A 27396-nucleotide genomic window follows, 5' to 3' on the forward strand; every position below is an offset into this window, starting at 1 on the left:
GTTGTTTATCCTCATCTCAACTACCATTATCGTTACTTACTCTCATTAATTACCAGTATCTTCATTTACCCTGATATTAATTACAAGTGTCTTTAATTACCCTGATTATATTTACCAATAACATTAATCATTTCGATATCAGTTACCAGTATCATCACTTATCCTAGTAATATTAATTACCAGTCACCAATAAATAACTAACATCGATATAAATTATTCTAATACTAACTGACTATTACTTATTAATTACTAGTGCTATTAAAACTGCACTCATGAACTAATACCAACGAATCCACCTCTAGCCATTGCTGTCATGCTTGTGAATACATGCAACTGCTGCTTAATCATCGTGTTAATAGCATACTTTCTACCTCCCGCATCTCACTGTACAGTGAGTGAGGTGCCACACTCATCTCGGCTTGAGCGACACGGCCAACCCCGCCACCTTGGTGTTGCCGCCAACCAACATGCCCTGGTTTGTTTAACTGTATACACATTTTATTCTCCCTCCTCCTGCAGCGTAAATAAATATACATATTCTACTGGTGTTTCTCTAACCCCAGGAGGGCGCTTCCCGTTTGCCAAGTGTCGTGTTCGGACCTGCCAAGCTAATGTTGCGTTTGGGTCGCTGGCTAGCTGGCTGGCTGGCTGTTACCCTCGCGTTAACTGCCACCCTGACAAGACGGGCGGGCGGGCGGCCCACCAGACAAACAAGGATGTGTGTGTATGAGTGAATGTGGGCTCGTCATATAATGTTAATAATATATACACTGTACTAATATCAGATGACCTATGAGTAATACACGGCAAGGGGATAAGCAAGGACAATACATAGGTTGATAAAGGGGAAGGAACAGAGGTGTAAACTTAACGTGCATTGACGTTAAATGATAAGCGTCAGAGAAGACATTGAGGAAACGACAGTGTTCAATGTGGTTGGAGTATCGCGGAGGCCAACACTGAGCTGTGCTGTACGGGGTATACACCGTGGTGAGGAAGGATCCCCATGATGGAATGACTTGAGCCACGCTTGACGCGATTTCATAAATGGCTTTAAAGAAGGAGGTGAGTCTTACACAAGATACTGATGAATAGAAGGTAAATGGCGTACCATATAGAGTAATGAACGTAAGAGTAAAAATGGCGTGTATAAATTACAAGCAAAAAAAAAAAAAATAAATGAGAATCTCAGAAAAAAAAACAAGGGGGATTTATGAATATCCGAAGGACATGAACCAGCCACCTTGGTTCACACGAAGGCAGACGATGGGAGGGAACGTCTGTGAAAAGCAGGAGTGTGTTAGACACGTCCGAAAAGACGTTTTGCTGAGAGATGGAGAGAAATGGCTCAAGGATGATAACCACGAGACACGAAGACACTTAGAACAGTTAGGATTTGAGGCCTGGATCGTCCGACGTGTTTATAGTGACGAGAAAGGATGCCGCTATAGAGAATAAGTGATGCGCCTAAAAAAAAAAACAAAATAGAATCTACGAAACAAAATATGGAGATTCAGAGAGTGACGAGTTGGATGGTGAGGAGCAGAGGTGAAGTTGGGACAGAATAGATTTGGAAGGTCTATTAAGAGTACATGAAAGCGTCGGTGTGTCTGTGGGCTGGATAACGACCGTGTGATTCAAGTGTTGTAAAAACCTTAAAGAGATATAGTAATTACAAAGGATTAAGTCTCAGTACAGTTAGTACTCATAGGATATATATTTTCTTTTTGTCGCTGTCTCCCGCGTTTGCGAGGTAGCGCAAGGAAACAGACGAAAGAAATGGCCCAACCCACCCCCATACACATATATACATACACGTCCACACACGCAAATATACATACCTATACATCTCAATGTACACATATATATACACACACAGACATATACATATATACACATGTACATAATTCATACTGTCTGCCTTTATTCATTCCCATCGCCACCTCGCCACACATAGAATAACAACACCCTCCCCCCTCATGTGTGCGAGGTAGCACTAGGAAAAGACAACAAAGGCCCCATTCGTTCACACTCAGTCTCTAGCTGTCATGTAATAATGCACCGAAACCACAGCTCCCTTTCCACATCCAGGCCCCACACAGCTTTCCATGGTTTACCCCAGATGCTTCACATGCCCTGATTCAATCCAGGGTATCATTTAACGTCAATCCCCAGGGATATATATATATATATATATATATATATATATATATATATATATATATATATATATATATATTCATTTATTTATTTATTTATACTGTTCGCCCTTTCCCGCATTAGCGAGGTAGCGTTAAGAACAGAGGACTGAGCCTTTCAGGGAATATCATCACATGGCCCCCTTCTCTGTTCCTTCTTTTGAAAAATCATTGTACTACTACTACTACTACTAATAATAATAATAATAATAATAATAATAATAATAATAATAGTAATATTATTATTATTATTATTATTATCATTAATTATTATTATCAATTATCATTAATATCATTATATACTATATTTTCGTGTTAGGTATGACGGTACGAGTCCTACTGTCCTATTCAAAGCGATACTATTAACGCTATATATACACATACACACCCTTGTGTAAGCCAGGTACGCTAATTATCGTCCAACCCCTTGGGAAAGATGAACAGACGAGTTGACTGTGGACTGACCGCCGCAACCAGGATTCGAAACCTATTCGCTCACGGCCAGCGACGCTCGCCGCCGCCACACGACGGAGGAACATTACCACGCCTCCCTCGCCAGGATAGGCGCAAGGAGCATGCAGTACCGTGACGCGTTGAGTTCCTCGTGCGGTAGTGCAGTTCGTAGGAACAGCCACTACTGGTGAGGTGCTCTTTGTTGCCGACACAATGGCCCCCAGGTAGAGCAATCTTGCCCAGTTGTTCCTGTGCAACGCCTAGCTCTCTCATTACTTTGGCTGGCTGCTTTTGTCTCTGGGAGAATGTGGCTGCGAGCAGCGAGCTCTGGTGCTTCTACGAGCAGAATATATATATATATATATATATATATATATATATATATATATATATATATATATATATATATATATGCACACACACACACACAAAACGCATGTCTGGTTTCCCTAAGCGACATAGCCACTGATGGATCGTTTTCTATCAGACAGCGTTTTAAGCACAGACTAAAATATTAAACTCTATAGCTTGCCTGTTAGACGTGGGTATAACTTTAACGTGTTTATGTAAGTTCATCCACTTCAGGAGGATCACGTATGTGCAACATATCTGCATGTAATTAAGAAAGCAAGATTCCCCATCTTGCTAGAACACGAAGGGACTATAAGACAGACGAACACATTTGACTTCTATATTCCTTACATTCTTCTGTTTCTTCCACTTACTTATTCAGTAAGCGTTCCTCATAAATTCAAGATAAAACATATATATGTATATTCAAGTAACTGAAACACGCGATCTCTTTCTTTTTTCAAATCTAATTTTCATGTCCTCTTTACGTTTCTTTTTTTCCAAATGGGTAGACAGCTTTCATTATCATTTAAGAAAACTTGTATCATTCTAACAAAACACGGCTGCTGTGGTTCTGAACCTAGAACGTTCTGTGGGGGAGCCTGCGGCTTCGAAGCCGCTGCACTCAGCAGCACAAAGCAACAGGACGAATACTTCGAGGAGTTAGAACGGTCATCCTTCTTCTTAGGGATGAGATGCGATACCGCACGTTGGTTCCAAGAGGAAGGCAAAGCTTGCCGATCCTTGGAGACAGGAGCGGAATAGACGAGCAAGCACAGGTGCAAGTTCAGACGCACGCTTTTGGCACACGGGGGGATGGATGCCATCAGGACCATAAATATAAGCCTTGCTTGTGTCCACACAGAGAGAGAGAGAGAGAGAGAGAGAGAGAGAGAGAGAGAGAGAGAGAGAGAGAGAGAGAGAGAGAGAGAGAGAGAGAGAGAGAATCGCTCTTCGGACAGTTCGAAAAGAGATTACGGGAAGGGGCATAGGATCTGTAAGAGGAGCATCAGGGAGGTGAAGGAGTTTCAGTCATCCAAAGTAGAGATCAGAGGAGAAACGGGAACCTAAAGAGAGGTGCTCGGTCTACGAGAAAGAGAGACAGCTGTAGTGCCGTCAGAACGGAATATGTGAAGGAAAGGTAGAGTGACAGAAGTTGTTAGAGATGCCCTTAGCTAAAGACCAGAAAGACCTATCGGTTGATGACGAGGAGAGATCATCGCACTGCCTTTGAACAAAAGAACGCTTTACCTTACGAATAACGTACCTGCAATGATTATAGCCAGTGATAAATGCTGGAAGGGAGTCGGAGGAAGGAGAGTTTTTCCATGCCCGATCTGCCTGATCCCTTCCCTGAGTGGCCTCAGAACTAGGGAACGGTTGAACCATGGAATGGAAGAAGAGGTCGTCTTGGAGGAGGAAGGGACAAATGCTTCCATTCGCGCAACAATGGCCTATGCTACGCGCTTGCAGGAGACAGAAGCATCACCACAAGAGAGAACAATTTACCCGAGGAAACTCAGAAAAGAAATTCTTCACAAGTCGTTCCAGTCACCTTCGCTTTAGTGCCAACATCTACGTTTAGTAAGGGACAGCTGAGATGGGGGGGTTAGCGGCCATTAAAACAGGTATATTAATGAACGTGTCATCATATGAAACGACTGCTGGGGCGGCGAGATTGAAGGCGGAGGTGTGGGAAGGAGGATGTTGATGACAGAAGACGTGGGACATAAGGGGGAAAAAAAAAAAAAACACAGCATCCGGGTGGGAAACAAGATCACCTAGCCAACGTCACCCATCCATTCCCTCCCTCCGTCCCTCCCTTCGCCAAGCGCTCATCCGATCTATAGTTAACTGCAATATATATATATATAATCCCGCTGATTAAGTTTACCGAGGCGTAACGCGGCGAAAAGGAACGTTAAGAAGCAGTAGCAGGTCCCTCCAGGCGTGGATATGTGGTCGTCTGTCTGGATATTTTACGGTAAAACCGTGAAGACGGTAAAACCGTGAAGGCGGTAAAACCGTGAATATTTCTGAATTTCCCTGCAATTTTCCCTTCATCTTCTGAACGTGATCGACATGACGCAGGGCAAAATGTGTCTCTAAGGCAACGATCTCGGGGGAAAAGGATACAAGAATTGTAAGGGAAAAAATAAATGAATGATCAAATACAGCTCTTGGGAATGTGTAGACCTGATTCTTAGAAGGTACATAGGGTTTAGAAGAGGAGGGAAAGACGAAGAGAGGTAAGACAGTTCAACAGCCCTGTTAACTAAGGTCATTAGAGGAATAATTCAGTTTGAATATTTTTCCTCATGGAATGGGGTACCCGATCAAAGATACGAGAGGAAACGGGTCCAAAATGATAGTTTTATCCCCACGTTTTGAAATGATATGTTAATGAGTTCATCACATTTTACTCTGCAAGTCTTTCATGTTGACTTTAACAAAAAAAAAAAAATAATCTCAAATTTGCATGAAACGACTAGTCTGTGAAAGTTAAATAGTTAAAAAAATAAATTACATGATCATATTTCCTACTCTATGAGAAAAATGACTATCACAGAAGTCCCAAAAATACTAATTTTCTTTTAAGGTGGCATCTTGTATCTAACACTAACAATAACAGAAATCACGACCAACACAGATTCTGTGACTGAACTTGGTATTCTAACAGTCATAACCTAGCGGTGGTGCTCCCGCCTGCCGCGCACGGGGTCCCGGGTTCGATCCTGGCAGCTGGAGATTTGTATGTTATATGAAAGTGCGATTTCATATGCACTATATATATATATATATATATATATATATATATATATATATATATATATATATATATTTCATTTTTTATTACACTTAACTGCTGTCTCCCGTGTAAGCGAGGTAGCGCAAGGAAACATACATACATATACGTACACATACACATGTATATACATAAACGCCCACACACGCACATATACATACATATAAATTTCAACGTATACATACATATATACACGTACATATCAAACTACCTGGAGTGCAGCCTAACGAAGACACACACAGAAACAATCACTTATCTATAATAAGGTTCTGGTGCACGTCCTGCACAGATCTAACGTTACTCATACATACCCTAAACACAAATACAGAGCGTAACATAAATAAACAGACTTGCATATGCATATCTTTTACGGTCGCCGGTGAGGCAGACAAGTAAAACGCATGAACATTAACTCGTCTAAACTGGCGTGCATTATTGCCAGTCGACAAATAAACGACAAAGAACAAATAAACGTTTGGCTGCTTTTAACAAAAAATCTGATGAATTAGAAATTCATACGACGTTTAAGACGCTGAATCGATCGACGCTACAATGAACTGGATAGACTCAGATAATGATGCCTGTTTGAAACGTTCCTGAGCAAACCACATCCCTGCACCAGCTCTCGGGGTCGTTTAACATTACCAATTAGAAAAACGGAGCCCAAAAAAGGGGGGGGGGAAGGATCAAATTTAATCTGAGGGACTAATGAGGCGCGTATTGTCCACGGACCCCCGTACCTAACTCGACGGATCCCTCCGAGCAACAATGTCCTTATAAAGTCTTGTTAGATGAGAGACGTTTTGTGATGTGGAAGATGATAATAGTCTAAAGTATCTATAATTCATATGTCTGTTATTCATTTCTACACACACACACACAGTAAACAAATGTTGACCGTCTGTCTGATGGGGTCAAGCTGGTTCTTGGTCGGCGAGATGACCTAGTTACAGACATCCCTCGGGGTTGAGCCCTACATGGTTGGGATCCTCTGTTATTTGGTAGGATTGGGAACCTTTGGAGGTGAGGTGGAGGGCGGGCAGCCAGCCACCACCACTTGCCACTCTTCCTGCTCACTCTCCAGACCATGTACATACTTCAGGGAACATCAGCTCTTACTCAAACGTTCGATGAAGGCAAGGTGAACCTCCTGAACTTGTTGCCTGTATCAGATCGTACAAAGGTAAAGTTGGCGGACCTTCTTGAAGGCAGTGATCTTTCCTTCCTCCAACCACTGATTATATATATATATATATATATATATATATATATATATATATATATATATATATATATATATATATATATACATATATATATATATATATATATATATATATATATATATATATATATATATATATATATATATATATATTCGCTAATGCCTATTCTTAACTCACTGAGGAAGTGTTCAGGCTTTGAGCCTATCAAATGCCTGTCTGCACACTCCTATAGTTATTCCTTTGCGTAAACCCAATGTCTCCTCGGGTCTGTTCACCACAGCAGAGTGATACACAACTTCAAAACGACTCTTCCTATATTCGAAGTCCCACCTCCCTCTTGCATATCTCCGGAGCAACAGCAGTTTGCTCATTTGAACATCCGACCATATCTTCGCCTCCATTCCTGGGATACACGTCTTCTTCCACACTATTACTAGCCGTGTACTATTCTGACGTCAGCTGAACAAACCACCTGTTTTCCCCCATTCGGTGTGTCAGAGTCAAACCTAACCACCTCGTTAAGTGTTTACGTGAGATTCAGAATACTCGTGTGATCTTAATATTCACGTAATTCTCACTGCCTCGACCTCGCACAACCCCTTCCTCGAGTTCTCAATGCCCTCCAGTTCTCGCCTGCTTCATACCTTCGTCGACAGATAGGCGAAGGCCTCCCTCACTAACCTCTGTTGAACATACTTAAACACATCCTCGTCTTGCCCCATCAACTCAACACATCCTCGTCTTGCCCCATCAACTCAACACATCCTCGTCTTGCCCCATCAACTCAACACATCCTCGTCTTGCCCCATCAACTCAACACACCCTCGTCTTGCCCCATCAACTCAACACATCCTCGTCTTGCCCCATCAACTCAACACATCCTCGTCTTGCCTCATCAACTCAACACATCCTCGTCTTGCCCCATCAACTCAACACATCCTCGTCTTGCCCCATCATCAACTTGCCCCATCATCAAACCAGTACTTACTGTATTTCCAACGCTTGTATTTCCCTCAAATGTCTAGTTACTCCTTGCAATTTCTTCCATACATTCTATTCATCCAACAGCCTCAACCCTGTCTGTCCACTTTAATAACACAAGCCCATTTCTCTAATCCGACATAAACAATGTTTCCTTCATGTTTTTATGTGTCATTTCTTGTGGTTAAAAAAAAAAAAAAAAAATACTGGTCCTAAAATTCTCACTATTTCAATAATGTCTCAATCTTGTCAAATAATTCAATTATCAAATTACTATTCCACCTTTTAAATCTGATCTTAGTGTACAACCTCTAAGACGTAAACAACGGTCCTTTGGCATTTACTCTTTGTTACAAAGACGCAATCATCACATTCATCCACTCTCCACGGCACATTAAGTCTCATGATTCCAAACCAGGCACGTAATATTCAAAACACACTAGTGACACATGGCAACTCTTCTCTCTCTCCATCAACCACATTACCGTGTCACTCGAGGCGACTTACTTACCTTATCATTAGTATTATTAGTTGCCTGTATTTCGTTGTCTCTTTCTCCTGGTCTCCTTCACATATTCATCCTCTTCTTCTTGATACCGGACCGACCGAAGGCGCACGTCCCGCCATCAACCAAGCCTTCCTGAAATTCCAGAGAACTGCCATTGTACTTCCTTCATCTCTCCAGAATATGTTATGCTAATGAGACAGAAGAAGTCAACCATCTTAAACTATTATGCTTATTTACCGCACCCCCTTCCCCCCCCCACCTGTATTTATCTTCCCGTAAAAAAAAAAAAAAGAAAACGGAAGCGACCTAAAAAAGAAAACGGAAGCGACCTAAAAGAGAAAACGGAAGCGACGTAATTACTTTTTTGTGTGTCCTTACTTGAGGAACTGGCTTCGTCGTCCCCTTTCCCAAACCCTTTTTCGTCCTCTCCTCCCTCCACTAACCTCATTCAGCACCACTACATCAACATCAATGTCTCTGAACACAAGGTCCAGCCTCCTTTTCACTGTGTGTGTGTGTGTGTGTGTGTGGGTGGGTGTGTGTGTGTGAAGTTGAGGTGTCACAGGCCGACAGACAAATGGTGTTTCTGTCCCTCGGAATTTACACGTAGTGGCTGCAGAGCCCAGCGTGTGGCGTCAGTACGAGAAGGGGGGAGCGGTGGTGTCCTCACACAGTCACACTTGTTCGCCGTTTCCCATATTAGCCAGGTAGGGTTAGAAAAAATAAAAAGGCGATAACTGCTTTCGCTGACAGCCTTTCTTTAGTTATTGTGTATGATACACTGAAATCGCAACACGCTATCCACAACCAGGCCATATATATATATATATATATATATATATATATATATATATATATATATATATATATATATATATATATATATATATATATTCTAGCCGTGGCACTCCCGCCTACCATGCATAAGGTGCTGGGTTCGAACCCTGGCTGATAGAGGGTTATGTGTTTAGTCAAAGTGCGCGTTCATTTGCAATATATATACATACATTCGTGAATTTGTTCTGTTATTCTGACCCCATTTAACAACATCTCTGTTTTTCTTTAGTCTCATTTGTTATCTAACCTTTCTGAATGTCGTCCTAATGATCCACCTGCGATTAATTCCTCCATCGTTCAAGTTGCTTCTTCACCCCATACACTTTTTATTGTGTCACCAGTCGATCATAATCTGCGTCTCCATCATCGGCTCGTCTGAGCCAGTCCAAAGCCGTGGTGGAGGATCCAGGGTACGACAGACTCTGTGTGTGTGTGTGTGTGTGTGTGTAAAATCAGCCAACAAGGTTGGTTGGCTGGTTGGTTGGTTGTTTGGTTGGTTGGTTGGTCGGTTGGTTGTTTGGTTGGTTGGTGGGGGGTTGCGGTGGTTGGTCGGTCGATTGGTTGGTTAGTTGGTTGGTTGGTTGGTTGGTCGGTCGGTCGGTCGGTCGGTCGGTCGGTTGGTTGCTTGGTTGGTTGGTTGGTTGGTTGGTGGGTGGTAGCGGTGGTTGGGTCTGAGTTACTGGTTCCTCCTCCCTCCGTCTCTGTCTAGGTTGCGAGAGAAAGGTGCTGCCCCCAGTGTTGTATGGTAACTCTTTAGACGTTGCAGACGACAAGGTACGAAAAATCGACCCCCAGAGCAATTAAGCTGTTTTAAAAAAAGAAAAATTGAATTTACTGAAGACAATATGGCAGGCGCCGTCGACGCATACGATACCAAAAGAAATTCGATATTATTATTATTATTATCATTCTTATTATTATTATCATTATTATTATTATTATTATTATTATTATCATTATTATTATTATTATTATCATTATTACTATTATTGTTATTGTTATCATTATCATCAATATTATTATTATCATCATTATCATTATCAGTTATTATTATTATTATTATTATTATCATTATCATTTTGTTATTATTATCATTATCATCTGGTTATGATTTAACCGTTGATTGGTTGCAATTTCTATTTTCTTTTTCCATTTGACCCATATCCTGCTGCTGGAGTTCCGTACCTACTTTCCAAATCAAGAGGCACGACGCGGAGACGGAACACCGTGTGAGCCCAGCAAGAGATAATAGACTGGCGTTTCCCAAGTGATGGAGAGTGGCCAACTCTTCAACGGAATGTGGCGCAGGAGTTTAATCATAACACAACGTCCAAGAATCAGAGAGAGAGAGAGAGAGAGAGAGAGAGAGAGAGAGAGAGAGAGAGAGAGAGAGAGAGAGAGAGAGAGAGAGAGTCCAATTTCTCAGTCTGTCGATTAAATGTCTTCAGAATCTCATTTAAGTCTTTTAAAGTCACCTTAAAACCCGGCACTGATCAGCTGGGTACTGCACACGCAAGGAGAGAGACGACTTCTCTCACTCACTCAGATTTCGTCCCCGGTCACGTAAAGAGAACGATGTCTCAGCGAATCCCAGTGCAACACGAAGGAGAATTAGGGGAGACCATTATATTCCCACGTCATCATCATCATCATCACCCTCCCTCCACACACTCGTTATACTGCCGACAGCTCCTGAGGGTGTTGCTTAAGACGTGCGCGCGGTGGTCCTAGCGACGTCAAGACACTGCGTTGAGAATGAAAAATGAAACTCCGACGTATAAATTAAGTTCAAATTATAGGATGGCTGCTGAAGGAAAATTAGCATGATACAACATATACAAACGGGAGACATAATATTTTTCTATGAACAACGGGGTCATATAAAAACAAAATGCGAGTGTATGTAGACTTATCATAATCAACACATGAATTATTCAAAATATTTCGGATTTGGTGATAATTGGACGCTAACAGCCATAATTATCCCTGGCAGTTTATAATAGGCTTACAACCCGAATAACTAACCACCCATGGAACACGTAACTATCACAGGCAGTTGTTCAAATCCAAAGGCATTCCATGACGAACTAACCAACCAATCCAACCCCGCGTTCATGAAAGCATCATCATTCCCGCGTCTCCCACACACCATAGCGTTTGAGGTACGCGGAGGCTCGGCATGCAGGAGGTGTGGTCAAACGAAAGGTGCCCATTAGGTGAACTCGCTCATGATGATAAATAGCTCAAAACACATGGGATATGTGAGAACATTCTGTATCTCACAGTACTTAGTGGTCAAACGAAAGGTGCCCATTAGGTGAACTCGCTCATGATGATAAATAGCTCAAAACACGAGGGATATGTGAAAACATTCTGTATCTCACAGTACTTAGTGGTCAAACGAAAGGTGCCCATTAGGTGAACTCGCTCATAATGAGGATAAATAGCTCAAAACAGAGTGATATGTGAGAACATTCTGTATCTCACAGTACCTAGCAAGTTTCGAGGGGATTTGGGTGTTGAATCCAGTCACCAATGCTACTCAAATTCTCATACAACTGAACACAGCTGTAGTAGAGAAATAAGTTCATGGCGTGTCCAGCCGACCAATCTTAAATCAAAATGAATTTGTGATATTTGATGATTATGAAATACAGGAAGGCAGTGATCAGAGGATGTAATAATTAATGAAACAAATTAATATGCTTCTCTTGGCAAGAGAGAGAGAAAAAAAATAAATTCATTATCATGATGTTTTGGAAAGGTTGTGAAACTATAACATGTAAAGCCTCATCACTCACAACCATAACTCACCGAAACAGTTTTATATATATATATATATATATATATATATATATATATATATATATATATATATATATATATAGATATATCCCTTCCCCATGGACTAAGAGTATTCGAATAAGAACACGTTAACCGTCATTATTCTTAGGTAAAGTTATAGCACATCATTAGCTCAAGGGGAGAGAGAGAGAGAGAGAGAGAGAGAGAGAGAGAGAGAGAGAGAGAGAGAGAGAGAGAGAGAGAGAGAGCAACACCTTGGGGTACGAGCCTGAAAAGCAAGGTTCTAAGCGACCGGGATTGTGTTTGTTTGTGGCCCAAGCGACGATGACGAAAACATCTTTTTTTTCTTTTTTTTTTCTCTTGATGCTTAATTGGTGGGGTGAAATGTGATTGACGAGGAGGGGGGGGGGGCGGAGTGGGGGAGAGGGGGTAACGTTAGAGAGGAGACGGCGGGGGGGGGGGGGGGGGGGGGGGGGAGAGGAACCCTGTATATGTGAATGGGAAGAAGGTAAAGACTAACCAGAGAATTGGGCCGTTTTCTCCAACCAGAGATTTGGGCCGTTTTCTTCAACCAATGGATGGTGCCGTTTTCTTCAACAAGAGAATCGGGGCCGTTTTCTTCAACCAGAGAATAAGGCCATTTTCTTCAACCAGAGAATTGAGCCGTTTTCTCCAACCAGAGAATTGAGCCGTTTTCTCCAACCAGAGAATTGGGCCGTTTTCTTCAACCAGAGAATTGGGCCGTTTTCTTCAACCAGAGAATTGGACCGTTTTCTTCAACCAGAGAATTGGGCCGTTTTCTCCAACCAGAGAATTGGACCGTTTTCTTCAACCAGAGATTTGGGCCGTTTTCTACAACCAATGGATTGGGCCGTTTTCTTGAACCAGAGAATAAGGCCATTTTCTCCAACCAGAGAATCGGGTCGTTTTCTCCAACCAGAGAATCGGACCGTTTTCTTCAACCAGAGAATTGGGCCGTTTTCTTCAACCAGAGAATTGGACCGTTTTCTCCAACCAGAGAATTGGACCGTTTTCTTCAACCAGAGATTTGGGCCGTTTTCTTCAACCAATGGATTGGGCCGTTTTCTTCAACCAGAGAATAAGGCCATTTTCTCCAACCAGAGAATCGGACCGTTTTCTTCAACCAGAGAACTGGGCCGTTTTCTTCAACCAGAGAATTGAGCCGTTTTCTCCGACCAGAGAATTGGGCCGTTTTCTCTAACCAGAGAACTGGGCCGTTTTCTATCATGTCAACATTCAGAGTCTACTGGGTGCAAAAACAAATGGTCAGACTCCTTTACGGAAAACTCGTTTACGAAAAACTCGTTTACGAAGAACTCGTTTACGAAGAACTCGTTTACGAAGAACTCCTTTACGAAGAACTCCTTTACGAAGAACTCCTTTAAGGAAAACTCGTTTACGAAGAACTCCTTTACGAAGAACTCCTTTACGAAGAACGTACCGAGTGACTGTTTTTGTTGCTGTTATTGTTGTGATAGCATCTTGGAAGGGTCTTCGCATGTCTGTGTGTGTCCGGATGGTCTGCGTGTGCTTGGGTTCAGAAACCAACACTCACCTGAAAAAGTCGTTGAAGTCGTCAGATTCCTCAACCCTACGTCGGCCATACGATATGCATTTAAAAAAAAAAAATCTTTTTTTTTGCGAGCTGGTCATTTGAGCTTTAGCCCAATAAACTACCGGGGTTCATGACGGCCGTCAAAGGTGATAACCACCTAACCGGAAATGCTGAACACCGTCTTGAGGTGTGCTCCACACACACACACACACACACACACACACACACACACACACACAAACGCGCGCGCGCGCGCGCGCGTGGGAAGAACCTGTATTAGAAACTTCAACGTCCGAGAGCCGGATCTGACATGACAGGACTCACCCTAACTGTATTCCATTACAGTCATTGGACCATCACCTCGGGGGAGACAGAGAGAGAGAGAGAGAGAGAGAGAGAGAGAGAGAGAGAGAGAGAGAGAGAGAGAGAGAGAGAGAGATGGTCCGCCTATCATCTTCATATCATCTCTTACATCCATGTATTCTTTTTTTTATCCTGTTGTGCCCTTTATGTTCTTATGGTCTTACGTTCATTTACCATCTGTGCTCAGGCTTTCAGTTAGCGGCTCTACATACAGCGGCATCGTGTGTGTGTGTGTGTGTGTGTGTGTGTGTGTGTGTGTGTGTGTGTGTGTGTGTGTGTGTATGGACTCTTAGGAATATATGCTTAATATATACTGATGAGATTTAGGAATGCCAGTGTGTTCCATCATTCGCTACGGTTCGAACGGTGTTCATCTTTCCCCCCCCTCTGTGCATCCCTCATGGTTTTATAAAGGCACATATTGAGACCCTTTACTGTCCTTTTCAATCGAAATCTCTTGGTATTTCCCAGGAGCGAGGTGGCCTGGCGATTTATTGGATGTAGTGGCGATTTATGATGGGGCGATGATTTATCGCTCGAAGGCATTTATTTCCTCCCACTTCCCTGGCAAAAGGCCTGGCAAAATCCTTCCCATTCGTCTTAAGTTTCGCCGTGAGCGGCGGCACCACTACTCTACGTACCTTCTATCATAGTCCAGCCTCTTTGTGACAGTGAGGCTATGGGTGTATGGCCTACGGGTTTTCTTTGAGTGATGCCTCGTTTTCTTTTAAGTTCTCTACTTCCCCTCAATAAACAGGGAGTTCTAAAAGTCTTTCACCCCCTCTAAGCCTGGGGCTGGGAACTTATGTATGTCCAATATATATATATATATATATATATATATATATATATATATATATATATATATATATATATATATATATATATATATATCTTTTTCCGCTTTGTTCTCCTAAACTGTGTTTGCTGCTATCTGTTCTCCACCTCAGCTGGTGTTCAAGCTGTCTATAGATCAAAGACCGCAAAATGTCTATGGCAACCGATTGAGTTACAATGATTCTTTTTTTTAAGACCTTTATTAAGTCTGCTGTGCGATGAGGGAGGGGTATGTGGCAAGTGGTCGTAATGGCCCACTCCCCATGGAACGACCAATGAACAGAGGACGCTGTCAGTCAGTGGTCCAAGGGAGGAGAACGAGTCTAACAAGGCGTCACAAAGCATGTCAGTGTTGGTCACACACGACGGCAAACAATGATGCCAGTGCAGTGCTACAAACAATGTTGCCAGTACACTGGTACAAACAATGATGCCAGTACACTGCTACAAACAATGATGCCAGTACACTGCTACAAACAATGATGCCAGTACACTGCTACAAACAATGATGCCAGTACACTGCTACAAACAATGATGCCAGTACACTGCTACAAACAATACTGCCAGTATACTGCTACAAACAATGATGCCAGTACACTGCTACAAACAATGATGCCAGTGCATTGCTACAGACAATGATGCCAGTACACTGGTACAAACAATGATGCCAGTACACTGGTACAAACAATGATGCCAGTATACTGCTACAAACAATACTGCCAGTACACTGCTATATATATATATATATATATATATATATATATATATATATATATATATATATATATATATATATATATATACAGACACACACCAAAACACAACCTCCCTCTCATATATAACAAACAAGCCAACATTTCTTTTTAATGGCGTATATAAAAATTCTCATAACAGAAAATGGGCCACACTTTGCCAAATAGCAATTCGGGAAAATCATCATTAATGTTACCCTCACGTTGACGGATTAAGGAGATTAGTAAATGGATGGGAAAGAAGCCACCAAAATGACATTCTTAAAAAGTTTCCTTCCCTCGTATATTTTGCTGAATTATTCTTTAAACTATAAAGTCGTCTTCTGGGGAAACTGGAAAGTCGTCTTTTGGAGGGAAATTATAAAGTCGTCTTTTGGGGGAACTATAAAGTCGTCTTTTGGGGAGCTCTATAAAGTCATCTTTTGTGGGGTAATTATAAAGTCGTCTTTTGGGGGGAAACTATAAAGTCGTCTTTTGTATGGAAATTATAAAGTCGTCTTTTGTATGGAAATTATAAAGTCGTCTTTTGGGGAAATTATAAATTCGTCTTTTGGGGACTATAAAGTCGTCTTTTGGGGGAACTATAAAGTCGTCTTTTCGGGAGAAACTCTAAAGTCGTCTTTTGGGGGGAAAACTATAAAGTCATCTTTTGGGGAAAAACTCTAAAGTCGTCTTTTGGGGAGAAACTATAAAGTCGTCCTTTTTTTCTGAGGTTGGAGGGAGGGGGCCAAACTCGCATTGAGGCAACTTCAGTGTGTGTGTGTGTGTGTGTGTGTGTGTGTGTGTGTGTGTGTGGAAACGTTTTCATCTCTTTTCCCCCAAGGACGTCCAGTCCTACATCCGTCGTGTAGTTCCACGGCAAAAAAACAACACCACTACATCCCCTGAGACGTGGCGGCGCAGAACACGAGTTCTAAGGTCTCGCGAGGGAGGCGCACACTGGAAACATTACATCCAGTCTTCCCCCCGCCACAAAACGCAATCGAGAGGACCTACAACCCGTGAGGACGGTGATGTTCGTGAAGCGTACCACAGAGCGTACCATAGAGCGTACCACAGAGCGTACCTCAGAGCGTATCACAGAGCATATCTCAGAGCGTATCACAGAACGTACCACAGAGTGTACCTCAGAGCATACCAAAGAGCGTACCACAGAGCGTACCTCAGAGCTTATCACAAAGCGTACCTCAGAGCGTACCACAGAGCGTACCACAGAGTGTACCTCAGAGCATACCATAGAGCGTACCACAGAAGGTACCACAGGGAGTACCATAGAGCGTACCACAGCGCCTAGCACAGAGTACCACAGAACATACCACACAGCGTACCACAGACACCAACAGTTTTCAGGTAATCCACATTTTTCTATTGCTTTACAGCCAATCATTTTTTCCGGTCACTTTTTACCCTATACGTATAACCTAACGTGATTTTTTTTAATTTTTTTCCTCATTTTTTATCATATTTCTCTTTATAGTGACCAGTCTGGCATGGGGAATACTTGTCCACGTCAAGATCCTGTTGGGTGGAAGAGAAAAAAAATATAAATGATAAAGATGAAGTTAACTGAGGCTCCACTGGTGTTTATAGGAAGGTTGTGTTGATGACTGGTAGACGAGAGGGGTCGAGAGAATTACAAAGCTTAGCTGTTCGTGGAGAGAAGGGGAGTATTGTAACGGTGAATCCTCGAGTGGCGGATCTCCCTCAGAGAAAGTGCTGGAAGCAGCGTCCAAACGCGGACCTCGGGTCCGAACCCTTGGTGTCAAAGGACACGCGTAGACAGCCAACATAATGTGTGTGGGAGAGGGAGAAGGCAGCAACATCACGACGTGGAGGAAGGGGTGGTTGGAGAGAGAGGGTTCAATGACACGGGAGGCTTTCGAATCCACTCCAAGTGAGAATTGGAGGAAGAACCTCGCCAGACAAATGAGCAGTGCTCCATACTTGGGACGAACCAAAACCCCTGTAGATATGAAACAGCTGTGCCCAGGAATTAGACTTGTTCACCTCCACAGCACCTCCAGCTTTGGCGAAGCAGACCTTGTAATGTGACGAGGGGTTCCCCAAGACACAGTGGAGGATTCAGGTTTTAAGCCCGACATGTGTTTGCTACTACGGGTGGTGTTCTGAAACTGAACGGAGGGGGAAACAAGTGACGCTTAAAGAGGAATACACGCAGAAACTGCATTTCAACCCCATCGAATCTAAGAAGCCCGCTGCTTCCCCCAACCAGAGGTGTCACACACGTCTGAGCTGAAAGATGTGATACGTTCAGTGTGAAAGAAGAGAACGAGTGTTACGAGTAACGAGAGAGAAATGAATGAAATACATAAAGGGCAATCACCTTCATTAGAATACGTGGGACGAGAAGTTGAAGAGAGATCATTCACGGACAGAAGAGAAAAAGAAAGAGATAGGACAGGGAATCTCGGCTACATCGTAGGAGAAGGGGAGTCTTCATTGGGATTAAAAAAATTGGGAATAAATACTTTATTGTGAGAAGGAGTGTGTGCTATCAACTGGCTTCGCACCATCATAGACAGACAACGAGCAGTCTGGACGCCCAGCCACAGCCCTATATTGGCAACACAGAAGATAAAAACAGTACGACCATGTTTCGATCGCGTTTTCCTTGCCGTCTGATGTCTCTACACTATCACGACGTTTTGGTTAATGTTTCAGATACCGTAGCTGGCTGGTCGCTGGCTTGGTTGCTTGGCCTACAGGCTCATCAAACTGCCATGTGGTCCTTCAAGCCGTCAACGTTGAGCAACATTCTTCCACCAAACTTTGAAAAAGTATATCACACCTTCTTCAGGAGTCGAGGATACTTCAAAGACCGCATACATTCTCATTATGTATATGGCCCTTGTGATATACATCATCCCCCTCTCTCATCATATCATTTTCCAATCTGCAGCGAGTTATTTAAGTAGAGAAAATAGAGAAAATAATACCATTTTCTCTGTCACTCAATAAAACACATTTTCGACGTACGAGTTTTAGTTATGTTACTTGGAAAGCCAACTAAACCCTAGGGAATGACAGATAAACGTACATGATACACAATCATACGAACGAAAGATAAAAGACGTGGTTGAGTTACAAAGTTTATTAATGAGTTAAAGAGACATTAGTGGAAGAACAAACGGAAAGAGAACTTAATGAATGCTGACGAATCACCAGCCAATTCAACCGTTTCTGTAATTATAAACAACACATAAAACACAAAAAATCACGCGTAATCAAATATGAAAATAAATATACGAAGGCAGAGCCAACAGTAAGAGACATGAATCATTCATTAACAAAACGCCTATTTATGCCTCTACGTACGATACTTTCTAAGAGCAATTAATCTTTTTTTATTCTTTATGGTTTGTGTAACATACCGTGTGTTGATCCAGGCTTACAAAGAAAAAAAAAAACTAATTCATGGCCGTGACACCTAACGACACACACATACAAGACACGTGATGGCTTATTTTGCCGACATATTTGCAACGTGGGAGGGGGGATGGGGGGGTGTTCAAAACGTCATATTGCCGACGAAAATTTATTTCTGACGCATTGTTTACTGTTCCCTTGAGCCATGCCCTGGGGGGGGGGGGGGGGGGGGGCCTAGGCTAGGGGAGGGGGGGGGGAGCGTAACACACTGGCTCTAAGGTTAGGTTAGGTTAGGTTAGGTTAGGTTCATTGTTTGAACAGGTATGAGGTCTGCCCACACACCTCCCCAGTGAACTTCTCCTCCTCCTCCCTCCTCCTCCTCCAGCAATAGCCTCGGTGTAATTCACAAAAAAATATTTTTTTTTCGTTTATCGTAAATCAATCAGTGAGTCAAAAAAATAGAGCCCCTGCCTCCTCACCGTTATATTAATATTAGGATGAGTATCATTAATTTCCCTTCCCCACCACCTCCTTCTTCTCCTACACTAAGCTCGCCTCACTCACTCACTCACTCGCCACACGATTCATCTGCAGCTGAGGTGGTAAGGGAGGAGGGGAGTAGGAGGGGGAGGTAGGGAATTGGGGTAGGGAGGTAGGGGATAGGGGGGAGGGAGGAGAGGGGACTACAGCAGTCCCCTGGCTCCCGTGCGTGAGGTACCTCTTCCCGCTCACGCCTGACGTAAAGTAAAAAAAAAAAAAGAAAAAAAAATTCATACGTGTTATTATCAACACCTCGCGGCGCGCCTTGACGTAGGCAAACCCCGCTACTTACCCACGACGTCACTACGCTCGCTCTTTTACTCCCGCGGGGGGACGACGACATCACACTAAAGTTCGTAATCACGTACACGAGGGCACGAATACGAATCCTCTTCTCGTACGAAACGCGGCGACGGAAGACGTGGCAACCACGGCAGCCTATCGCTATCGGAGCGACGGCGTCGCCATATCGACAACCTAGGACGTCAGAGAGAGAGAGAGAGAGAGAGAGAGAGAGAGAAAGAGAGAGAGAGAGAGAGAGAGAGAGAGAGAGAGAGAGAGAGAGAGAGAGAGAGAGAGAGAGAGAGAGAGAGAGAGAGAGAGGAGGGGTGGGTGGGGGTCAGGAGGAGAGAGAGGGAAAAGGACGACATTGGGTCTTGAAGGAGGTCGCGCTGATGGAGGGGAATCGCCCGTCTATAGATCTACGGTGTTTTAAGAAGGACTGAAGAAGAAGGATGGTGAGGATGGGAAACAGATGAGGTGGTCATGAGTCGACCTTGGGCACGCCATCTGTCACTCGTGCACGATACATGCGAGGTCCAAGTCACCTGTTATTTGCGTGACGGTGCTAACCCACGCTGACCACTTCAGCCTCACCGTCCATGCCAAATGATGGTGATTAGTATATACAGAGAGAAGATGGCTTGCTTGCTTGCTCTGCAACTGCTTGCAAAGATCTGCCGAATGTAAAAAAAAAAACATTCTTGCATCACTGTAATTTACTTTCTGTCTCATCTCTGCTGAGCGTATTTGTCCAGATTAACTGACCTTCACCCTCTGAGTACTACGAAATCTACAGACAGACATTCCGTTTATTAACAACGATTTGATGGCTTGACAACGTACCACCATGGCTGAGCCAGAGGCTCTTCTTAAGCACCTCGTTTTCTTCTATTTCCATAACCTCTTGGCCTCCACACTCCAGAGGAACCCCCCCCCTCAATAAATCCCTCCCATATCCGTGAACTTTTTAAAGAGCCCCGCCACGCCAGAGACTGGATAGACAAGGAAACTCTCCATCATAAACCCTCCACGGCCGCTTGGACCCGGGAAAGCGTTGGGATGAAGGTAGAAATATGTAAATTGCGATGAAAAATTAATGGACATTAACGTCAGAGTGACACTGAGGGAGATACGAATCAAAACTACGCCTCCTAAGACCCGTAGCCTAGACGTGGATGTGTTTAAATCCGAGTCCAGTTCTCTGGGGACAGATGGCATCACATTCAATGTCTTCACGAGATGGCAACAAGACATAACAGTCACCAGGATAAAGATGCTATCGAGATGAACGTCTGAAGGTAGTTATGAAGTGGTAGTAGTTCGTCTACTGGATGTGTATAGAAGTAGTAGTAGTAGTAGTAGTAGTAGTAGTAGTAGTAGTAGTAGTAGTAGTAGTAGTAGTAGTATATATTGCTGATATAATTTTGTAAATAATTTCCCTTCATGTCCACATAATAAGTTTATGATGCGCTCGTTGTCCGTCTTGAACAATCTCTTCTTTACCAAATGGCGTCTCTTCGTTATATATCAACTGACTTATATTTCTTTGTTGTATCTCTCCTGATGATGTGATTATTACACGAAAGCGCACTTGGGAACTTATCGTGTTTCATTTTCTCCGTGGACTCATACGAACATATATATATATATATATATATATATATATATATATATATATATATATATATGGCTTTTTTGAATGAAATACTTTTATCATAGTTCCAGGATGAAGCAGAAGCGAAGGTTAGGCCCAACATGTTCAACTTACTAAGGGGCTGAACTGAGATGTTGTAGAACAGCGGGAAACGAGTGAAACTCAGAGAGAAACATGAGCAACAAATTGGGTTTTGACGCTTGCCTTTACGTCAGGTTTTTGATTCCCCCACTCCCAACGGCACTGAACCACACTGGAAAATATACTGAATGTGGGTGGTAAAGGATGAGTGTCGGACTGAGGAAGGGAGGGAAAGTGAGTTGAAGGGAAAGTGAGTTGGAGGGAAAAGTGAGTTGGGGAAAGTGAGTTGGAGGGAAAGTGAATTAAAGGGAAAGTGAGTTGGAGGGAAAGTGAGTTGAAGGGAAAGTGAGTTGGAGGGAAAGTAAGTTGAAGGGAAAGAGAGTTGAAGGGAAAGTGAGTTGGAGGGAAAGTGAGTTGGAGGGAAAGTGAGTTGGAGGGAAAAGTGAGTTGGAGGGAAAGTGAGTTGGAGGGAAAGTGAGTTGAAGGGAAAAGTGAGTTGGAGGGCGCAAACTCGTATCGTGGGGATAACAGTGCAAAGGGGATGGAGGTCAAAGGAAGATCATTTACGGAGAGATGATAAAGAGGGTGTAGGCGACAGGCGAGAACCTTGAGGGAAACGTGATGTCAGTAGGGCAAGAACGGGTAGACGCTGTTCCATCAGTGAGTACCACAATGGAACGAATGGAAATAAAACAGGGGGGGAAAAAAAGCAGATAAACACCGAATGGAGTTAAGTAGTTGGCAGACTCGTGCCACACCTTGCCAATAGGCCATGGCCAAAGACTGATCAAAACCCCTGAGAGGAGGAGGAGGAGGAGAAACAAGAGGATGTCACGTAGGTGACATAATCACCATCAGGCCCTGCACGGCGAGAGCCATGTCAGCAATGCAAAAGAAGAAAATGGGATTCTGTTAAAGAAAGAAAATGAGAGTTGAGGAGTGTCGAAAAGTTTGAAAAACAGAAGACGCGAAGGGTTGGATCGGTCGTCTTTCTTGGGGATGGCCTTTGCCTACACCAAAGCATGCCTCTGCGAAGGAAATGTTCGGGCTTTAAAACCGAGGTGTAATAAGCGAGCAAATGATCGAAAAATAGCGCAAAGGTACACTCCATTTGGTCAACGGAGGTAATGCCATTGTACCGTACCTAAAGGCCACGTCCTGCTATGCCAGGGGAAAACTACTCAAACGATTTTACAAGAGAAAGTAGTCGAAAAGCCAGAGAGGAGCTCAGCTGGAGGATGTGGGAATGAGGGAAGCTGAGGCGGAACCTTCCCAATAAGAATTAAAGGAAAATATGATCCCAAAATGAACGAGCTTAATGAGCTGGAGAGCTACCAACAGAGGAGGGAGGGAAGTCTGAATTACATACACGGGCTGATGCTGATCAATTGGTCGAGGACCAAGAAAGATCTATTTAGCTGAAGATGAGATCCATATCAGATCACATTCTTTCAATGAAGGTGCGCTTGACTAAACGAAGAACAGCTTTGTAACCATTTCGAAAAAGCAAAGGAACGAAGAGAAGGGCAGAGTTACTATGCCTGATAAGCTCCGTTCTTTGGATAGTGAGTTGGAGTTGGAGTTTGTCAAGGGCTCGAAGTAATGTAGCCAGACACGAAGGCATAATGTTATATAGCTTCTATAGTCTTGAAAAATGATTGTGTTCTATCTTTGTTATCTATCATTTACCCCCGACCAAATGTGAAGGATTTCTTCCTAGTTTCAAAAACAAATTAAAAGATTCACAGATTGTGGTACAGGATGAGTTTAGAGTGTACTGGTACCCAAAGCGCCCGGTTATAATTCAAACAATTTCGCAGGGAAGAAGAAAGTCGTCATCTTCAAAAAAAAAAAAGGAATATTTGAACCAACATGAAACAGGTCAAGAAATACAATTTCCTGATGCGATTTCCGGGTGAATGCTTAGAAATTTCATGTTCTGGAATGTTTACAGTTAGGGTTTTCTAGTTCAGTGCCTCCTAGGCACGGACGGCTTCCGCTTTCCGGGTCTCGAGATTCAAAAGCTTCTGAAATATACTGAAATCTATCATGGCAGCTTCCTGAAAGAACTTTGCAAGGTGATGTATTTTGTAAGATATTCTTCATCTACTTCTCGCTCACTCTCACTTCTACAACCATTACTCCAGTGGCTGATGGGGAATCTATACAACCCAGTAAAATCATTCACGACCCTGTCGCCTGCCCAATTAAAAAGCAGGGCGAAAGATAGGATAGCCCCCAAACAGCCCTCGCTAAGTTTATGTTAACATTCTTCTGCCTTTACCGAAAACATGTTCGTAACTCATACGCATAAATATAAACTTATTTTCTACATTCTTTTTTCACTAAAATCTTTTAATAACTTTGACTTAGGCACTTTCTCTGAAAGAGGCTGGATGGGGGAAGAAAGAACACGCAATCACACCAAAACGGACCAAAACGTGATGGAAACGGCTAAACGACACACCAACACGTGATGGAGACGGCTAACAATTGGTAGGAGAAAATCGGCTTCATATCATCGTATTGCTATTAGGATCAGCGAGAGAAACACGGACGCGACCTACCTCCAATCCCGCTCCGCCCTAATTCCTGGGTCAGCTTCTCATTTTCCGGTACCGTAGCTTTTGTGGCCGAATGGATCGATTGGTGGGGGGAGAGAGAGAGAGAGAGAGAGAGAGAGAGAGAGAGAGAGAGAGAGAGAGAGAGAGAGTGGAGGGGTGGGTGGGGGTCAGAGGGAGGAGGGAGCAGGTAGAGAGAGGGACGAGAAGGTGAACCATCATGATGGTGAATGAGGGATATGAGGGAGGAAATAAGCTAAGGACAAGATGGAGAGGCATTTACGTCTTTGTTTTTTGAGGGTATCCTACAGACGTCTCTTTTTTTCCGTTTGTTTACGTTCCCCTTCCAAACCCATTTTCCACGCAGTGCCCTACATATGACGCAGGAGGAAAGCCGGTGTAGTTCAGACTGATGTGTTTAGTATGGAGGGCGAAAGGACCGGCTCTGCAATGCAAGGCTATCGTCCATCAGGCTTGAGAGAGAGAGAGAGAGAGAGAGAGAGAGAGAGAGAGAGAGAGAGAGAGAGAGAGAGAGAGAGAGAGAGAGAGAGGGGGGGGGGGCATCTAAAGGGGGTATCAGAAACACAACAACAGTTTATAGAACACGTACTTCATCCATCATTTCACCTCTCTTAGCGACCATAACATTTTGGCCCACGGTATATACAGTAAGGTCACACAGATGAACTCCTCTGACCTCCGGAGGTGACCCCTGACTGACCAACACAGCCTGGGGAGGGCAAACCATTCACTTGTGACCCCAAGCTGACCAACGCAGAGATATGCATAGCCTCACAGCTGACCCTGGGTGACTTACATACGCTGTCTGGGTGGAATTCCACACATCTTAACCTCGCTGACCTGAAGAAAAGTGAGTTAGGGTCATCCATCCCCACCCCATACCCCCTCACACGCAGATGACCTAGCACGACCTCACAGTTGACCTAGAATTGTCCCTAAACCCACGATTGGGTTGACCTCCAGAAGGCGTGCGTACATGTCCTGCGGACGGGTCACCCTCAGCCATCAAGCCATCAGAGGTCATGTCATAAAGCTGACCCTAGAAGACCAGCACAAACACCTGAAGGTGGTGAAGAAGATGATGACCCCCCTCATCTTCCAAACACACACAGTCGACCTGGCCTGACGACCTCACTACCCTAACCCACTCGGCTCAACCAGCAACCTTCACAGGACAATTAAGAGAAGCTGCGGCACTATGTTCACTGCCAAGAAAGTGTAAATATCATGATGTCACACACACACACACACACACACACACACACACACACACACACACACCTCAAAATTCCATTGGAGTAACTTGGTCAGGAACGATGGGCGACCTCAAAAGATCTTTTTTTTTTTCTATTTTCTTTCCCTTTTTTTTCATTCGTTAATCATAATTCGCAACAATGCAAACATTGCACACGAGAGATACAAAAGTCGTTTTCCTTTCGTGTGCATAATCTTTCCTCGCGGTAATTAACATGTATTGTCTCCATAATACGTGTCTTTTAATAGACAGTAATTAATTTTGGAGTCTGGCACATTCATCTAGGAATATCGGGTAAAGGAATGGTAATGACAAATTTTCCAAAGACGCTGTTGAAATCAGAGGCAAGTTATCATTCACGAAACAAATGAAGACTACGTGTAATCATTAACTGCTCGTACATGCAAACTGCAACCTGCAAATGAACCTTAAAATACTCACCTCTCTCTCTCTCTCTCTCTCTCTCTCTCTCTCTCTCTCTCTCTCTCTCTCTCTCTCTCTAAATATTTTCCCTTTTTTTTTACGCCATAACCGTATCATACAGAAACTTAAAAATAAAAAAAAGAAAAAAAAAAACGCGGACCTAACCAGGAGTCCTGTACTGATAAAGGAATACGGACCATATAATACTTTGATCTGTCGTCCTATGAAGATAAAAACGCCTCGTTGAATAACGACAAAAAGAAAATAAACAGTTTTTAGTTTTTCTGGCTTAAATGTACTGATTCAGAGTTTGTTTGTTTGTTTTTTCTGTTTATTTGTACAGCGATTACAGATCGCAGTCTGTCTTTATTTTTTAATTTGTTTTTTTACATGATTTCACTCATTCTCATTTACAGGAAAAGTTTAATAGTTTGGTCAAACGCACAAACGAAAGTTATCAGTTGGCACCACAGAATTGAAAACAAAGGGGAATATGTAAAAAAAAAAAAAAAAAAAAACAGTAAAAAAGAAACTGTCTTACGTACTCCTATGTCCATAAGTCTATGAAAATGGCTTACGACCAATGGCGCTGATCTTCGTCCTAACACTCAGCTTTATGGGTTCGCGGTAACGCCACACTCACTTCGCGCACACCCTGGCCACTATGGGAGGTGAGCGTCGACGACACACGAGGAGTTCTACTTCCGTGAACGTATCGACAGAATCGTTCCGTGAGCGTCGACGACCAAAACCGAGAAGCTTTCTTGTACGAACGTATCAACAAAATCATTTCGTGAGCGTCGACGACAAAAACCGAGTTTTCTTGCACGAATGTATCAACAAAATCATTTCGTGAGCGTCGACGACAAAAACCGAGTTTTCTTGCACGAATGTATCAACAAAATCATTTCCCTCGTGACATATTGGGGCCTATTGTGGGGGCCTCCTCACTCCATCACTTGTCCTTTACAACTCGATAACATCCGCGGACGACGCATCGCACAGTCAACACACGAACCCCGCGAGTAACTCCACCACGGCAAAATTCCAATCGGTGTTCAAATCTGACCTCGCATTTCTCAAGAAAATAGTCATCCAGGTGGTGGATGGTCACACCTAATCATCTCCCCCCCCCGTCCTCTGATCTCCTGGAGGTGGATGAAGGGAAAAGAAACAGTTGACATGGGCCAGGGAAGCGAAGAGACGTGAAGACAAAGTGCATCGCGGTGGTGGTGCACCTCACGAAGCCTTTCTTCCCTCCCTCCCACCAAGCCAGAAGCCAGCCCGGACGGACGGTCCATCCCAGCCAAACCATTAAGAGAGTTAAGTGCTTCTGGGTCGAGGCCTTCCCACACGTCTCTTCTGGGAACGGTCACCTCGCTTCCGAAAGATCTTCTTCCGAGAGACTGAACAACTGGGGTCGTTTTTTTTATTTGTATTTTCTTTCCTAATCTTTTCATTAAATGTTTCTCTGTCTGTCAGCCGTTACAGCTGTAAAG

General features: G+C 43.3%; 1 protein-coding gene across 1 annotated transcript in view; it reads right to left on the bottom strand.

Moving 5' to 3' along the window:
• The window catches only part of LOC139748951 (uncharacterized), a 283910-nt gene that overhangs the window by 53451 nt on the left and 203063 nt on the right, over positions 1-27396 (bottom strand). The window contains exon 2 of the mRNA XM_071662304.1: positions 8527-8655. The gene's annotated coding sequence lies outside the window, so the exon portion shown is untranslated. The remainder of the gene's footprint in view (positions 1-8526; positions 8656-27396) is intronic.

Source organism: Panulirus ornatus, chromosome 6 (assembly GCF_036320965.1).
Source record: "Panulirus ornatus isolate Po-2019 chromosome 6, ASM3632096v1, whole genome shotgun sequence".
NCBI lineage: Eukaryota > Metazoa > Arthropoda > Malacostraca > Decapoda > Palinuridae > Panulirus > Panulirus ornatus.